This window comes from Myodes glareolus, chromosome 5, assembly GCF_982192425.1.
Source record: "Myodes glareolus chromosome 5, mMyoGla1.1, whole genome shotgun sequence".
NCBI lineage: Eukaryota > Metazoa > Chordata > Mammalia > Rodentia > Cricetidae > Myodes > Myodes glareolus.
Genome location: NC_142030.1, coordinates 12,623,445 through 12,629,489, shown reverse-complemented (window position 1 = coordinate 12,629,489; position 6,045 = coordinate 12,623,445).

Sequence of the window (6,045 nt, the reverse complement as noted above, 5' to 3'; positions counted from 1 at the left end):
ATCCACAGTCATTTCTTTTGCGACAAAGTCTCCCTGTGCAGCCCAAGTGGTCTCAGTTTCCCTCATGCTACTGCCTCCAAATCCCCAACATATACATATGGACCCCATGTCCAGCTGTAGGAATTACTATCATTTAATTATTAAAATATATATAATGTCTCCACTAGTGTTTATACAAGTCTAATATAAATAAAATTAAAACAACAGTGTGCCAAAGTCAAATACACTGAAGAATTTTTTAAAAATGTTTTGCCATATCTGTTTTGTGTGTGTGTGTGTGTGTGTGTGTGTGCGCGCGCGAGCGCGTGCGGGCACACTGAAGATACTTTTGCCAAAGCAAAATGTCAGCTATCATACCATGGAATCTGACATTTTACTTTATTGTATGCTTCCCTGTGAAAAGACATTATACAGCCACAGCTCCTGACCCAATGCAACAAATTAACTGTTCTCTAATCACATTTGCGAACCAATCTCCGTTCAGATTTCATTGATTGACGCCAACATCTATTTCTTTTCTATAGTTGGGTTATTTGGATGGAGATTCAAACGCTCCCTTGTCGCGCACTGTGTGACCTGCAGCAGCATCATGCACCGTGTGACCTGCAGCAGTGTTATGCACCATGTAACCTGCAGCAGCGTCGTACACCGTGTAACCTGCAGCAGCGTTGTGCACCGTGTGACCTGCAGCAGCATCGTGCACCATGTAACCTGCAGCAGTATTGTGCACTGTGTGACCTGCAGCAGCGTCATGCGCTGTGTAGTCTGCAGCAGTGTCGTGCACAGTGTAACCTGAAGGAGCGTTGTGTGCCATGTAACCTGCATCAGGGTCGTGCACCAAGTAACATGCATCAGTGTCATGTACTGTGTAACCTGCAGTAGCGTCATGCACTGTGTGACTTGCAGCAGTGTCTTGCACTTTGTGACCTGCAGCAGTGTCCTGCACTGTGTGGCTGCAGCCGTGTCATGCACTGTGTAACCTGCAACAGTGTCCTGCATCGTGTAACCTGCAAGGGCATCGTTCACTGTGTGACCTGCAGCAGTGTCCTGCACTGTGTGGCCTGCAGCAGTGTCTTGCACAGTGTAGCATGCAACAGTGTCCTGCACCGTGTAACCTGCAGCAGTGTCGTGTGCTGTGTGGCCTGCAGCAGCGTCGTGCACTGTGTGACCTGCAGCAGCGTCGTGCATTGTGTGACCTGTAGCAGTGTCATGTGCTGTGTGATCTTCAACAGTGTCATGAGCTGTGTTACCTGCAGCAGTGTTGTGCACTGTGTGACCTGCAATAGCACCGTATAACCCGCAACAGCATCGTGCACTGTGTAACCTACAGCAGCGTCGTGCACAGTGTGACCTGCAGCAGCGTCATGCGCTGTGTGACCTGCAGCAGTGTTGTGTGCTGTGTGACCTGCAGCAGTGTCCTGCACTATGTGACCTGCAGCAGTGTCTTGCACCGTGTAACCTGCAACAGTGTCCTGCACCGTGTAACCTGCAACAGCATCGTGCACTGTGTGACCTTCAGCAGCGTCGTGCACTGTGTAACCTGCAGCAGTGTTTCTCTTTGCACACCACTGAGTGAGTGAGAAATAATTGGAGTTAGAAAAGAGAATGCTGGTGATGGAAATTGCTTCTCTACGTTCATCTCTCGGTCTAATTAAATCTCACGCAGCGTTCCCATTCTATCTGCCCCCAGAAGGCCACACAGTGTGCCTCACAGGGCACAGCATAGTGGGAAAGGATGTCTCATTTTCGCTCTGACAAGGATGCTGTCTAAGCCTGCCTGTCCTTAGAGGTGGCTTCTGTCTCCTGGACCTGATGACTGGGGACTATCTGAGCTAAAAGCCCCTGACCAGTGCCCACATCCAGTCTTTCACAGTCTTTTACTTTCCCTGCGCCCCTCCCGGGATGAGAAGCAGGTCCTGCTGGGAGTACGTCCTTCCTGGTTTCCCAGAATTCCTTGCCACCTCACTCCCAACCCCCTCCCCTCTAGACTATAAACTTCAAGAAAAGCCCCGAACCAGTAGAGTTCAGGGTCGAGGGTTCGTCTCATCTGCTTGGGGTCAGGGTGGCCTCTCCAGCAGCACAGACATGAAGGAAAGTCCCAGAGCCACGCTTCTGGCACTGCCTGTATGCCACAGTCATCCCCCGAGGCCAGAGGGCACAGGGAAAGGGACATCACAGAAAAGAACTTGCTAGACTTGAGGTCTTGTAGATTATTCTGCGTGTTAAAGCAAAGGAGTCCAGAAGGGTCTTCCTGGCTGGACTTTCCTATGACCAATTCCTTCATGTACTCAAACACAGCCAAACAAATGTCTCCATCTTGCAACCAGTTTTGTGCCTGTTTGTCTGTCAGATGGGAGCACTTCAGGGTCTTCACACAGCGCTGCAGGCCAGAGGCCTTCATCCAGGGTCTTCCTACAACACTGCAGGCCAGAGGCCTTCATCTCAGGCTTGTCGAATGGAGTGAGATGAGTCTTGAAACTGCTGTTGAAGTTCCAGCCCAAACTATCCTGTAGTCTAAAGAACTCTTAAGACTCTGGAGAGGAATGCTGGGGAATCCAAGACATCATGGAGGCCACTGTACAGACCTGTACCTTGGACCCTATTCCCAGTTCCTATCTTCTCCTGACCACCTGGAGTAAAGGCGAATCACCATCTCAATTATTCACTCAATAAATGTTTCTTAAGCAGAGGCCACGAGTCAGGCTCCACCTTTGCCCAGGGAGCTGCAGGTGGAATGTACAGGGCAAGCATCACGGCATCCGATGGGAGGAGACACTGACTCAGGAGTAGCTGTCACTTAAGCCTGCAATGACCTAAGCATGGTAAGGAAGCATGGTATAGAAAAGGCCAACCAAAAATGGACGGATCTAGAAAACATCATATTGAATGAGGTAAGCCAGACCCGGAAAGACTCACTCAGAAGTCGCTTTCAAACATTAAAAAAAAAAAAAGCAGTCTACAACTCTCAATCCCAGAGAACCTAGACAACAAAGAGGACCCTAAGAGAGACATACATGGATCTAATCTACATGGGAAATAGAAAAAGACAAGATCTCCTGAGTAAATTGGGAGCGTAGGGACCATGGGAGAGGGTAGGAAGTGAGGAAGAGGAAAGGGGGGGCGGAGAAAAATTTATAGCTCAATAAAAACAATTGAAAAGAAAAGAAAAGGCCCGCCAAGCAGGCAGGGAGGGTGATGTTGCCTCAGAAAACAGGCCTTTGTGCAGGACAGGAACGGACGTGAATGATGGAGGTTTATCCATCATTTATTCAGTAACCTCATGTACTACACATTTGTAGGCATGTTTGAGAAGCTGGGGAGAGGAGAAGATATTCCATAAGGAGAGAACCCCACAGGGAAGGTAAGGGGCCAGGAAGACATGTCTGCTTGGGGATCTCTGTGCTTCTGGAGGGTTCACAGTATCTAGGAATCACCAAGCTTGTCACTATAGTCCTGCCTGGGCCAGAAAGCAACTGCCCCCACGCTTAGTCTTGTCTTTGTTCATGAACTAACCTATGCTAAGTCACACGGTGTTCTCCCCGCTCCATCTGTGGAAAGCTACTGCAGGTTACTTTAGGTCTCTCTAAGCTCAGGCTGCTTGGTGATGTCTGTTTCCCCATTGTCTGGACTGGAACCCCAGGAGCTGTCGGAGTAGCCAAAAACACCTTCTATAGTTGCTGTCCAGCAATGGCGAAGGCCCCTTGATATATGGCCAGCTTATGGTGTTTATAGTTGTGTCCTTTCCACCCACTAAGGGTGAGAGAGAGCCTCCAGCATCTCAGTGGCGTGGGTGGTGTTCCTCTAGAGAGAATGTACTAGGAAGGGTCCCCAGGAGCTAGAAAGCAACCCAGCTGCACGGCTGATGGAGCAGTGGGTTCCCACTTCCGCCTGCATCCCTGAAACATTTACTACTAATTAATTTCTGAATTACACACAATGCACTTCCTAATTACACAAGGGAAGCATGAGCAGCTATAACGGGGTCCTTATCTATCGCCCAAGTATCTAATAGATGCGACCAGGATGAGAGAGGGGAGGGCAGAAAAAAGGCAAGGAGAGGAGGGGAGAAGAGACAAACGGAGCTGGGGAAGAAGATCCCTGACCCACGCAACCCTTCTAAATCTAGAGCAAGGCATTTCTCTGAGGACCACAGCAGTCCTTCTGGGAGCTGCGCATCAACCTCTGGGCTCAGAAAGGAAGGGCTTCCTTGGGAACTGTGCCAGCTGTGCAAACACCAGCACAGAAATGTAAATAATAACATGCAGGCTCAATGCAAACATAATTATAGCCCGGCGTCAGGAGGAGGGAGGCTCACTGGGGACCTGCATGTCTTCGCATCTGAAAGTCCCAATTTGCGTGGTGGTGATTAAAGCAGGGACTCCTAGTCTTTCTGTTTTCTCTGTTCATCACCACCTAAAATTTTTTTCTTTTTCCTTTTTTTAAAAAATTTACACCAGTTTGGGCAGCACATAACAATGAGGGGTTTTGTATCACATATGGGAATATCTGGGCTATCAAATGTTTATTAGACCCAGTGAACATGACCGCGAGCCTACGATGTACTAGGAAGTATTCCAAGCAGCAGAGTTATGATCAGAATTAAGATGGGAGCTTGATTTGGTATGTGTCGCCACGGGTGACAGATATCAAAACGAATAGAGATGAGAGGAATGAAGAAGGAGGTAGGTAGATGTGGGCAAGAAGCCACAAGGGCGTAGGGGGCCCGCGCTCTGTCTCGGGGTTGAACCACGAGGGTGTAGGGGGCCCACGCTCTGCCTCGGGGTTGAGCCACGAGGGTGTAGGGGGCCCACGCTCTGCCTCGGGGTTGAGCCACGAGGGCGTAGGGGGCCCGCGCTCTGTCTTAGGGTTGAGCCACGAGGGCGTAGGGGGCCCGTGCTCTGTCTCGGGGTTGAGCCACGAGGGCGTAGGGGGCCCGTGCTCTGTCTCGGGGTTGAGCCACGAGGGTGTAGGGGGCCCGTGCTCTGTCTCGGGGTTGAGCCACGAGGGTGTAGGGGGCCCGTGCTCTGTCTCGGGGTTGAGCCACGAGGGTGTAGGGGGCCCGTGCTCTGTCTCGGGGTTGAGCCACGAGGGTGTAGGGGGCCCGTGCTCTGTCTCGGGGTTGAGGCAGGGCTCCATGGTACAGTGGAGATTATGAAGCAAGAGTTACCTCCTTAGGCTGTGAGTCCAGGGGAGCCATGGCTGTTCTGCTGAACTCAGGTTTGTGGCAGAAGCTTAGACAGGGAGACTGTGGGTGCCATCCTGAGTGTGGGCTGTCTTCATCTTGACCTTTGGGAAACAGAAACCACACCAGTTATTTGAACAGAAGAAATGTGATGGAATACATTGAAATAGGCTAGAAAATTCTAGGTAGAACCTGAATGGGTAAAATGGGAGCTTTAAGGTTTCACGGTGGTAGCCGCTGCAGGGAGTTCAATGAACAAACATGAGGTTGGGAATACTATTGACTGAGTCTTGCTCCATGGTCTAGACTGGAGTGCTGCTCCTGAGTAGCTGGAAGCACAGGCCATACCACTGCCCAGCCATCACGGGAGTTATTAAAAATTAGGACCTCCCTGTAAAGGTCCCTGGAGTGAGATTTTACTTGTATTTTAACAAATAAAGCTTGGCTGAAGATCAGAGGGCCAAGTGAAGCCACTAGAGGCCAGGCAGTGGTGGCTCACACCTTTAATTCCAGTATTTGGGAGTCACAGGCCTTTAATCCCAGCACTAGGGAGGTGGAGACAGGAGTGATATGACCGAGTGGAGGGAGGAGTAGAAAGCAGGAGAAGACAGACGCTCAAAGCAGTCTGAGGTTTGGTGGCGAGAGATGCAGTCTGAAGATGCAATCTGAGGACAGAATCGCCCCTTCAGTCTGAGCATTGGTAGGGTTAAGAACTCTCTAGTGGTTGGCTGCTTTGCTTCTCTGATCTTCAGCTTTTAATCTCTATATCTAACTCTGAGTTTTTATTATTAATACCAATTAGAATTCTTGCTAAAGAACCCAATACTTTGAACCTCAGACTGCTACGGAGCCGGGGTCTTGAG